Source organism: Dasypus novemcinctus, chromosome 14 (genome assembly GCF_030445035.2).
Source record: "Dasypus novemcinctus isolate mDasNov1 chromosome 14, mDasNov1.1.hap2, whole genome shotgun sequence".
Lineage (NCBI taxonomy): Eukaryota > Metazoa > Chordata > Mammalia > Cingulata > Dasypodidae > Dasypus > Dasypus novemcinctus.
Window position 1 is genome coordinate 48,774,818 of NC_080686.1, and position 12,171 is coordinate 48,786,988.

Sequence of the window (12,171 nt, forward strand, 5' to 3'; positions counted from 1 at the left end):
AACCATGTTTGGTTTTAGTTCTTTTTGGTAGCTGCCTTCATAACTATAACATGAAAAAAAAAATACCTTATTTCTTAATATCTCAACTTTAGAAAGCATGTAGTGACTTCCTGCTATACGAATGTTGAGAAATTAGCTGACTTAATCATTCTCTCACTTCCTCTACTCCCTCCTGCTATTTTTAAAATCAAGCTTTCAGGAACTGAAGGTGGTTTACCTCTCATCAGATGTACGAAAGCTAATTAACAAGGCTAGGGAGTGAAATACACTGCAAAATAAGCCTGGCCCTTCATGGCGCATCATTCTGGTAGCCTGGGTCATATGCCAAAAGATGTGGGCAGGCTGTATAGAAGGGCTGACCTCCTGGGCAGGGGGAGGGAGGGTCCTAACCATCTGATTAGTGCCTGGGCCTTAGTAGCTCTCACATATGTTGAGTGCTGAGTATCTCAAGTATCATAAGCCATGGGCGTAAAGTATACCTGAAATATATCCTAAGGGGACATGAAAATAATTTTACTTTGGTTATGGGGAAATTGACTGTTTTCTGATAGACTGCATCCAAGAAATTCCACTGGTAATACTTTATAGATTTCAGTAAAAAATACCAAGTCCACATGTCAAATGAAATCATGCCTCCCCTCCCATGCCAGAGAGCAAGGACCTGTGAGTGAGGAAAGGCGACCAAAATGCTCACTTAGAATAGAAACAAGTAGAAGCTGGGGATAGAACTGACCAGTGTTCTGTCAACCAATCTCCTGCCTCCCTGTCTACTTTAAGAGAAGGAAGCCAGAGAATCCTTTACCCATTCCTTGGCGCTCACAGCAGAAAGTGAGTCTAGAGGAAAAACTGATTAAGAGTGTGGTAACTTTGAAATGTGTCACCTTGGTTAGGCCGAACCACATTTCCAAAACTCCCAGTTAGAATCGATCCTTGGAACCATTCATGTGTGAGATTTGGTGAGCAGGAACAAAGCAGCAGCCATTTTTATAGTTCACTTACATAGTTGTGTATATGATGACCTCCTCGTTGCTTTTATTGCCAAGTATCTGCTAGCTTACCTCGCTGGCATGAGGCAGGGGCTGAGTCTACAACTGCTCCACCTTCCCTGACATCCTCCTTCATCTTCTCCAACTCCTGGGTCAAGTGTGTATGTTTAGCTCTGTAATGAGGGACTCCAGCTTCTACAAGCTACCCGTGCCATCAAGGCCAGAAGTGGTGAGAAATGACACAATTTCAGTCGATACTAGTAGGCTCCAACACACATACGCTCATCTCTTCTTGCTCTTTTCCACTTTGTATCTGTCTTCCTTTCCTGATACCAGAACTCCAATTTTCACATCAGATGAAAGCACAGAGAGCGCTTACCAGCTCCCACAATCACATGAAGTCAAATCCCTATTACAAAACAAATCTCTTATTATTTTTATAAATGAGCAAAAAGATATATGATAAAAATATAGGCATAGATGAAGATATAAAGATCTCCTAGTAGTTCTGGATCTCTGGTTGAACACTGACTGATACAAGGAGCAACACGCTATACTCCTCCATGCATCCTGGAGTCTCAGAGGTTTTAGGTAGGTCTGAGGACCTGAGGCAAGCGACTCCAACTGGAGTATCAACTCACATTTATGGTTTTAAATTAAAATTACCACTCACTCTCAGAACTATCAGAAGCACTTCCTGATGCAGTGCCCTCTAGTCCGAGGGGATATTCCTGAGGATTCTATATGATGTCACTACATGAAAAGGAAAGTTGTGGCCTTGCAATCAGAACCTCTGGCGCTACGGACTTTGGCGCAGGGCCGAGCTGCGGCAGGAGATGCCCTAGAGAGCAGCAGGCAGCAGCGGCGTGATGGGCCCGCCAGGTGACCGCTTACACCTGAGAGGGACTACGGAACAGCACGTGCCAGAGGCAGAGTCCAAGTCAAACGTAGAAGGGCAGCCTCACTGAGCAACCGGGAGAGTCAGTTGTACCATAGAAGACCTCAGCAGCAGCAAATAGTTGTGGTGATTTCCAGGCAGAACTGAGTTAGGCATTCTTAAACTGAGACACCAAGAGGCAGTACTGGAATGTCGAGGTAGCTGATGCCAAGTGAAACCCAGCCTTCCCGTAGGTCTTATGGATGGAGAAATTTGCTGTGGATATTGGATTCGGTGGACCAGCAATCATGACTGTGGGCAAGAGCAGCAAGATGCTGCAGCGCATTGACTACAGAATGAGCTGTACCCTGCAGGATGGTCAAATCTTCATTTGCACCTTTAAAGCTTTGGACAAGCACATAAACTTAATCCTCTGCGATTGTGATGAGTTCAGGAAGATCAAGCCAAAAAATGCGAGGCAGCCAGAGCGTGAAGAAAAGTGGGTTTTGGGTCTGGTATTGTTGCCTGGGAGAGCTTGCTTTCCGTGACACTGAGGGACCACCCCCCAAAGGCACTGGCTTTGCTCAGGTACCACTTACTGGAGCTGCAGGAGGCCCTGGGGTTGGCAGGACAGCTGGCGGAGGAGCACCAGCTGGTGTCCCTATGTGTCAGGCTCCTACTGGATTAGCACGTCATGTCCAAGGGGTTAGTGGACCATCCCGACAGGTTATGACTCCCCAGGGCAGAGGCTCTGTAGCAGCTGCTGCAGTTGCTGCTACTGCCAGCATTGCTGGAGCTCCAACACATCACCTACCTGGGCAGGGAACCCCACTCCCAGCCGTGGGCAGAGCGACCCCACCTCCAGGCATTATGGTTTCTCCACCTATGATACAACCCACGGGCCCACCAACTGCACTTCCCCCTGCTCGAGGAACGCCAGTAGACATGCCTCATCCAGGAAGGAGACCCCCTCCACCAAGAATGCGAGGTCCACCTCCCCCAGAATTGCATCCGCCATGACCCTAGGATAAAGTTTACCCGTCCCAGCCCTTTTCCTGCAATATGTCCTGTGAAACTGTAGACTGTTTGTGAGCTTTGTGTCTCCTCTTTGCCCCATTAATATTAACAATTAATAAATACATAGAGCAATTTTTTAAAAATTAGGCTCATCTGCATGGCTGCTGAGGTGCCCAGAAGGATATCTCCCACAGATTGTTAAAGAACCCAGCCTTTTTACAGACACTCTGAAGTGATGAATGAAAACTGCTATGTCCATGACCTCCTACAAATGACTTATGAGGGAGGGTCTAGGAACAATAGAGAAGAGACATTTTGAAGGGCATGAAATTTTACAGTGAGGTACCACCATGAAGAATTTAAAATATTGTTCCTTCCAATCTTTATTTTTTCTTTTTCTACAATTGCTCTACTAAATTAAAAGAGGAGCTGTCATGATGGTAGATATGGGGGCCTTAAGGTTCCAGTCATATAGAGCAGATATCATTATTTCTATTGTACAGGTATGCAAATGGGGGTTATAGAGATGAAAGAAACTGTCTAATTATTATGCCTGGGAAGCAAAAGAGCCAGATTTTACATCCAAACCTGTGTTACTCCAAAATCTATGATCTCGCAGTCTAAACTCTATTCTTCATAGCCCTGATTAAAATATAAGTATGATAGCCAGAATAGCAGAGTGAGGATTCCCATAAATCTGTTCCTCCATAAAGCAAAAAAAAAAAAAACTAGAAAAATTGTCTTTTTTCTATATTTTAGAAATTAACCAAAGGTTTGCAACAATATGAGTGTTTATTCAAGGAAAAGACTAGTAAACCTGAGTAAAAACAGTGTTTATGGTTTTTAAACTTGGCCTGCTCCCATGGCCCTTTCTCCAGTTCCTTGAAAATCAGAAGCCTTGAAATCATGGTAACTGTGAAAACCAGCAGCTTTGCAGTCACTGGAAGGTGCCAACCAGGAGTTCCCTTGAGCATTGTCGCTACTTGACCTTTCAGCTCCCTGAAAAAGTCCCATTTGCAGGGTATTATCATTATTTGACCTGACCCAGATCTTGCTCGGTAGGAAAAGCCCTATCCTCAGGGCACATGTCTAAAGCAATCAGCTGCAATTGTTTAACATCACAATTACCTAAGCTGCAGGATCAGTTCAGGAAAACATAGATGGTATCATATGTAAAATAATAATCAGTGTTTTCTGTTATCCTTCCAGATTGCCTATGGATCCTCGAAATTAATGACACGGCGTGGGTTGGGGAATAGTATATATTTCCAAGGTGCAAGGGGAAAAAAGAAAAGATATCAAATTCTTCCTTCTAGGCTTAAAAACAATGTTCAGATGTCAGAAAATAATTTAAAGGAGAAAAAGAAATCTGAGCAAGCCCCCAAGAACTAAAAAAAACCTTTGAGCAAGAAAGAGTGCAGAAGGCAGAAAGAGAGTTAGGCACTCTGGAGAGGACATGCCTTTTCTAGGACTACCCATTCCAGGACTTTCTCAGTTTTAAAACTGAAAGTCTTGCATCCTGGCAACCCTCTCTCAGACAAATTGGGACAATTGGTCTCCCTGCTCTTACTTTATACCCTCTGAACCAAGTTTCTGGGAGACTGAAGGAGGGGTGTTTGTGGGGAATGAAGAATAGAAGAAACCCGTGCCCTGATTTCTGTGCCTAACCTGGGCTTTCTGAAAGTCAGAGACCTACTGTGCCCCAAAGGAATGGGAAAAGGTGGTGCAGTAGAGAAGGTGGCGAGGCACGTCTAAGAGTGAGAGAGCCTATGCTATGGGTCCCACTTGTGGCATGGATGCTAAGAGAGTGTGTAGTTACCTCTGCAGATGGTCCTGCAACTGGGATGAGGAGTTACATATCCAACAGGTCCTGTGTGGACCATCCTAAAAGGGGGGTGATGAGCACGGGCCTCAGGAATCACCAGTGCTAGGAAGCAGCGTAGATGCCCATCCAATGCCACATTCTATCCAGGCTGCCATTTACTTACTTACATGCTTAGCTTTTACCAAGAACTAACTGGGATGAATTATATAGAAAGCATTGATCCAGTTTACTACTAAACTGGATAAGATCAGCCCCCTCCCATATCACCAAGGTGGCAGATGCTTGAGCCGGTAAAATTTAAAAACCCATCCTAGGAAAAAGGAAGGCGAAAAACACTGGGGGGAAAAAAAAAGCAAGCATGCTGAATGTAATTAAATCTCAAAGCAAAGATGACTGAGAAATAAATGGATTTAATTTTTACTTAGAAATGACTACATTTTCTGCCTCTAGCAAAATAAGAACTTAGATTGGGGAGCAGGTGTAGCTCAGTGGTTGAGCACCTGCTTCCATGTATGAGGTCCCCAGTACCTCCTAAAAAAATAAGAAGAAGAAGAAAATGAGAACTTAGAGACCAAACTCAAAGTGAGGTATACAGAAGATAAAGATGTGGACATGAGAAGCTTCTAGAGCAAGAACTCTACTCTCCACTGAAGTTCTCCCACTTTAACTCAGAGATGACTGTGGCAGGAACAGCTAACTCGAAATCTGTAGGAGGATGCACGTCCTTGGCAAAACTGCAAGTGCCCATGCCATCATTAACTGGACAATGAGGCATTTAAGGAAACAAAGCCTTGTATGTGCAAGACGCCCTGGGAATTTATCATTCACTTATTTTAATAATTTACAGATTGAGGACAAAGGTTTACTTCTACAAATAGTGATTTTAAAATAAGAGATCTTTCAACAATCTTGTCCCTGAACTTTGGAATCTGGTTAAATCATGTTCATTCAGATTTCCAGACTAAATGCAGGCAGAGAAGCATTGTTTCAATACATTCTTTTAATCTTTATTGAATTTACTAAAAACTGGAGAATGTTCTGTTTTGTTTCTTCCATTTATGTACTGTCTCAATGGGCCTTCTTGTGCAAGGCAATGATACAGGCTGGCTTTCAATATGTTTTATTCAATGTTAAGCTTTTTTTTTCTGATATTGTTCAATTTAAGCATTTATGCAATTATGAAATTGCTATTTAGTCCTGCCTTATTTTTCAGACCCTAAAGGAGTTGTCATTTAGCTGGTAGTTACAACATTAAAATAGGCAGCATTTTTGTACATGTGAATGGAAGATATTGGTAAATATTTAAATGTTGGCTATCGTTTTTTATCTCCTGTTTTCACTTGGATTAAAATTTCATGATTTTGACACATATACTTCAGCTAAGGATTATCTTTCTACAGGAAAAAAATGGGGGGAAATTATTTGAAATTGAGAATTTGGAAAACTCTTCCATTAATGGTTTTGTTATATAACATGCTGGGGGAGGAAATCATAAGGAAAAAAAACGTCTGCAACAAAGGCATATGAACACTAAGAAAAATACCTATGAATCTTTATGAAAATTATGCCCCATCACATTGGTAAAAGATTCAACTATATGAAAGACAGAAAAGTGGAAATAGGGAAGACTGCAGAGGGAAAAACATTGAGAAAGGAAGGAGAAAGTTGGAGAGAAATAAAGAAAAAAAGAAAAGCGGAGGGAAGAGATCTAATTTATTCTTTCATTTTTAACTACATTTTACTATCCAAATCTCAAGAATTCTTTCAAGGTAGAATTGTTTACATGGATTTGTAATAATGTTTTGGGGGAAGTTACTAATTTATAAAAACAATTGTTGGGAAGCAGACTTGGCCCAATGGATAGGGCATCCACCTACCACATGGGAGGTCCGCGGTTCAAACCCCGGGCCTCCTTGACCTGTGTGGAGCTGGCTCATGAGCAGTGGTGATGCGTGCAAGGAGTGCCCTGCCACGCAGGGGTGTCCCCCGCATAGGGGAGCCCCACATGCAAGGAGTGGGCCCCGTAAGGAGAGCCACCGAGTGTGAAAGAAAGTTCAGCCTGCCCAGGAATGGCGTCGCACACACGGAGAGCTGACACAACAAAACGGTCCAACAAAAAGAAACACAGATTCCCGGTGCTGCTGATAAGGATAGAAGCGGTCACAGAAGAACACACAGCAAATGGACACAGAGAGCAGACAATTGTGGGGGGGCGGGGCATGGGGCAGGAAGGGGAGAGAAATAGATTTTTAAAAATCTTTAAAAAAAAAGGATATTATAGTTTTAAAAAATAAATAAATAAATAAAAACAATTATTTATAAAAGAATACAGTCTGCCCAGTTCCTATGAGGTGACATTCCTTATTAGACTTACCAAGAAAAAAAAGATAAATGAAAAGGGGAAAGGCAAATGGGGAAATGAACTTTCCAAGTGTGTAAGTGTTCTTGAAATTTTTCATTGCTTTGAAAAAATGGGACAATATCTGGTTTGATTTCAATATCATCAATCCTTTAAGTATCTGATATAACCATATCTGGGCATAACCCTATTTTGTTTTATCAATTAGGACAACATTCAAAGGCAAGTTATAGGAAATCTCATTGATTTACAGAGGCATAAAAAAAACAGTCATCGGGAAGCATACTTGGCCCAGTGGATAGGGCACCCGTCTACCACACGGGAGGTCCCTGGTTCAAACCCCAGGCCTCCTTGACCCGTGTGGAGCTGGCCCATGCACAGTGCCGATGCACGCAAGGAGTGTCGTGCCACGCAGGGGTGTCCCGCGTAGGGGAGCCCCACGCGCAAGGAGTGCGCCCCATAAGGAGAGCCACCCAGTGCGAAGGAAAGTGCAGCCTGCCCAGGAATGGCGCCGCCCACATAGAGAAATGACACAACGAGATGATGCAGCAAAAAGAAACACAGATTCCTGTGCCACTGACAACAACAGAAGCAGACAAAGAAGACGCAGCAAAATAGACACAGAACAGACAACTGGGGTGGAGGGGTAGGGGAGAGAAATAAATAAATAAATAAATCTTTAAAAAAAAGGTCATCATTTTTCTTGCAGAAGAAGGCGACTGAGGTAGACACCAGTTCTTCGAGGGTCCCTAAGGGTCACAAGAGGGCTGAGATAGCTGTAGACGTAGCACCAGCAATCAGGGTGACAGGAAGGGGAGAATGGCTGTGCCGCCTCACGTGCTTCTTTTGCCAGGAAACCAGTGAAATTCCTGGAAACTCCCCAGCTAGAAAGGTAGGAAGAACTGTTGGGCCAGCCAACCATCTTGGTCTGCAACAGTTTTCAAGAGATGTTTTTCATTCTCTGTCCTAGCTAAGGTCATTACTATGAAATAAATCAAATTCAAGAGCTCCACAAAAACAAACAAACAAAAAAACTGAAAGGAACTTATTTCAGAAGAACTAATTTCCTAGTAACTAGGGTAAGCTTTAGAGGCCCCACATGTCTGGCTCCCCACTTTCTCAGTGAACGCACTCACCCTCAGCACTGTGGCTGACCAGGGCTGACACTGGCCCTACCGTACCCAGCACATGCGTGGTTCAATGACTCCTGCAGCTCTCTGGCTTGATGAGATGGGCCAGTCGTAATTCTCGCCTGAGAAATTTTAACTGAGAAGGAGAGGCAGAAACAGTCATGGTGGTGAATGTAAAAGGGTTCCAGAAAGTTTAAATGGTCCCATGGTAAGCAATATTCATATGAGAGAAAAGTTACGATGGAGCAGAAATTTATAGAGTAAGTCACAAAAGCCCCAGGAGCCATGTTAAAAACATTTTTTTGAGAACCAGTAAATTGAAAAGCAACTGGCCTAGTAAGTTGCCCACCTTAAAGTCATAGAAAAAGAGTAGTGCAAAGTTTCAAGAAATAGCTATTTATTTTATAAATAAAGAAAATTTAAATGTTATCAGTCCCATTCTTTGAATATACATTGACTTAAAATCATGAATCAAAAAAATAAAAATAAAAATCATGAATCAGCAAAATAAACAGCTCCCCAGCTCATCTATAAAACTAAACCAAGTTTTTTGTTGATTAGCAATGATAGTAAAAGATCATGACCAAGTCTTTCACACAATTGTAACAAGTTCTGCTAGATGGGAACTTAGAAAATGCTTTTGTAGGAAAAAAAAAAACAACCCAAACTGGCACATGTATGTTTTTTTGGACCAAAATAACAGATTTTTAAAAAGTGGAGAATAGTGCCAGAATTTGGTTCCCTAAGTACTTTGACTATTTATTCTTCAGTTTTATTTCGTTTGTTTCTCACACTTCATATTTCCACATGATCGGCATTCTAGAAAATAGCCCAGCATGGAATCTTTTTTTCCTCCTCACTGGCTTAACACACAGGTGTTGATCAGAACTGTTCTCAGGGGGCATGTTCATAAAATAGACTTAGAAATATTGCAATTTATTTTTCAGGTCTAAGAAAAAGAAGTAAGCCCACCAACTGGTTCATATCAGTACCTCTGCCAGGTAAATTATTAGACAAGTCAAGTAAAACAAGTTAAGCAATACTATCAAAGATTTTCAAGCTGTCTGTAGAAGAATACCCCAAAATCTCTCTGTTTACGGCTGAAAAAATCTGGTGAAGGAAGGGACTGACTACTGGCCCCGTTCCCGATCTTAGAGGTATTTGGTAGAAATAGTGATTCCAGCAAATTCAGGGAAACTTTGGGACCTCACAGGACTGTATCCTAGGACCAAGTATGAAATGATGTAGATTTTTAATTATAATTCCCATTTGAAATGCTATAAGTTTGTGCTTTCCTCTGTAGACAGATGAAAACAGTGGCCTTTGTGGTTCAGTGTTTATAGCCAGGACTGGTCATCCACATCAACTAGGAAACTATTTTTGATAACTTGGACTTGGAAAGACCAGCTTAGCACTCTCAGAGCTATTTAAAACCTGCTCTGGATTCTCGGGCAGCACAAGCTCTTCTGATTACACGTTTACAAACCAGCCCTTAAAGATCAGCCTCCATTCCACAGCCAGGACACGTTTTAACTTTAAAGGGAAGTCCAGATAGCATAAATACATGTGCATGTAGATGAGTATAATTAACCCTGTCTTAGGATCAAGAAGTACCTTGTTAGGAATTCATGTTAAATCTGCCTCCAGACCTTATGCTTTTCTCATTTAGTCACAGCACTCAGGGGAAACCTGATGTACTGGAAATAAAGTGTTTGAAGAAATATGATACATCCTGAAGAGCACGAGAAGGTAGTGGTTAAGTTCAGAGACTACAGAGCCAGACTGGCCATGACCTTTGGCAATTTGCTTAATATCACTGTTTCTCAATTCCCCATTTTTAAATGGGGCTGATGGTAATAAGCACCCCATAGGTTTGTTGTGAGAATGGAATGTGTTCAATATTTGTAAAATGATGAAAATAGTTGCCACCATTTGAACACGTAGTCAGGTTTCTTTCCTCCTACAATTCTCAGTTGGATAGAACAAGGCACGAATCAACTTTCTTGTTAATCCCAAAACTCATCCAAGGTGGTACAGCTCTGGGGTTTACTGTTTGTGTTCTAATCTTGTTTCACCTCTTCTTTACTGTGTGACTCTGGGCAATTAACATTTCTGCATCAAAAGCCTTAGGTATAAAACAGGGATAAGAATTCCTACTTCAAAATTTGGTTGGAAGAACTAAATGAGATAATCCAGGTAAAGCACTAAGAACAGTCTGACACATAGGTAATGCTCAGTAAATATCATCATCATCGACACTTACAGAGATCTCAAAGGGAGGGAAGACTAAGAAAGCAGGGAGCAAAGACTCATTGTGTCTAAGCTCTCTGACTCTTCAAGTCTTCTCCAAATATCTTTCTTAAACCAAGGAGGGGTATTTTGAGTTACTGAGTTTCTGGTTTTGTTTTGTTTTGTTTTGTTTAATTCCTTATTTTGTGACTTAAACTGCTCTTTCATTTTTATCCTACAACTTCACATTCCATTAGGGTTATGGTGTACTTTTTGCTTAACGTCCACCAGCTTTGGTTCTTGGTTCTTGAAGCCAAGATTTTGGAATTGTGAGAGCACTTTTGTCTCCCACGCTCCAGACTCTGGGAAACTTCAATACCCTAGTTTGGAACCCAAAGCCAATAATAACAATCCTAACTAATGCTCACTAAGGGCCAGGCACTAACCTGAGTGCTCTATTCATTAACCAAGGCTATCAGCACAACTGCATGGCATTGGTATTGCAGATGAAATTGGCACAGAGGGCTTACGCAGCCACAGCCACAGCCAATAACCAGCAGAGCTGACTTCTGAACCCAGGCAGACTAGCTCCAGAGTCTGTGCTCCAGGCCACTAGCCTATTTCAGTTCTCAAGAATGTTGCTCTTGGCGTGGCTAGTTCTTTTGTGTTCTCCCTTTCCTGTTGCACTCTATCCCAGCCTCAAGGACACTTCTTTATAACTTTTTATTTTGAAATAATGTCAGACTTACAGAAAAGTAACAAAAATAGTACAAAGAATTCCTTATATCTGTCACCCAAATTCCCCAGCATTAACATTTTACCCTCTCTGCTTTATCATTTTCTCTGTTCCTGCCTCTTTCTGTCATTTCTCTTACTTTGTTTTGTGTATAATTTTTTTTCCCAGAGCCTTTTAAGTTATAGGCCTAAAGCTTATTTACCCCTAAATATTTTAGGGCCTATTTCCTCAAAACAAAGATATTCCCTTACATAACTTTAGTACAATTATCAAAATCAGAAAATTAACATTAGTCCAATACTCTCAGTGGTATATTTGTAGACATCTAACAACCAGCAATCTGGGATCGGTGTGTGTGTGTATGTATGTGTGTTAAAGCCCTGGTTTGTAGCAGTTGCTACTTTTCATGGTATAAATCTCCCACTAGGGCCAATTTCAAGCTACCAAGCTGACATCACTGAACTCGGATTTGGGAATATGCGTACAATGAATCAACTTTTGTGAACTGGAACAAGCTGGCTCCAGCATGCCACTGAACAACACTTTTACTGGCCTAATGGCTATAAAATTGACAAAGCATTAAAAAGAAAAAAAAATCTATTTGTAACAATCAAAATATTTTCCTGCTTCTTTATTTACCTGTGTTCATGTAAGACACTCCTGGTTTTCATATAGGTACTGTCACCATCAAGTATGAGGTAGATGCAGTACGACTTCACAATCAGAATTTTATGTAAAAGACTAACATGTTTTAGTCATAGAACAAAGTTACATCGTACTTGATGGCGTGATATGACTCCCAAAGCAGTTAATTGGAGGTTAAATATCTGAAATTAAGGAGATGATAATCCTGCCCTATTCTGCCATGCTTGGACCAAATAGAAATCATATAAACAAATTGGAGAAAACTTGCAGTGCAGCAGAAAGCCTCAAAACTATGGACTATTGAAGCAAAGGTAATTTTTGGCTTGGAAAAGAAAATATTTGGCAGTATGATCCAGCTGTCCCCAAA

General features: G+C 41.5%; 1 pseudogene; it reads left to right on the forward strand.

The window, feature by feature from the left end:
- The first annotated feature begins 2,171 nt into the window (after nt 1–2,171).
- On the forward strand, nt 2,172–2,883 carry LOC101430046 (small nuclear ribonucleoprotein-associated protein N pseudogene; annotated as a pseudogene).
- The last annotated feature ends 9,288 nt before the right edge of the window (nt 2,884–12,171 follow it).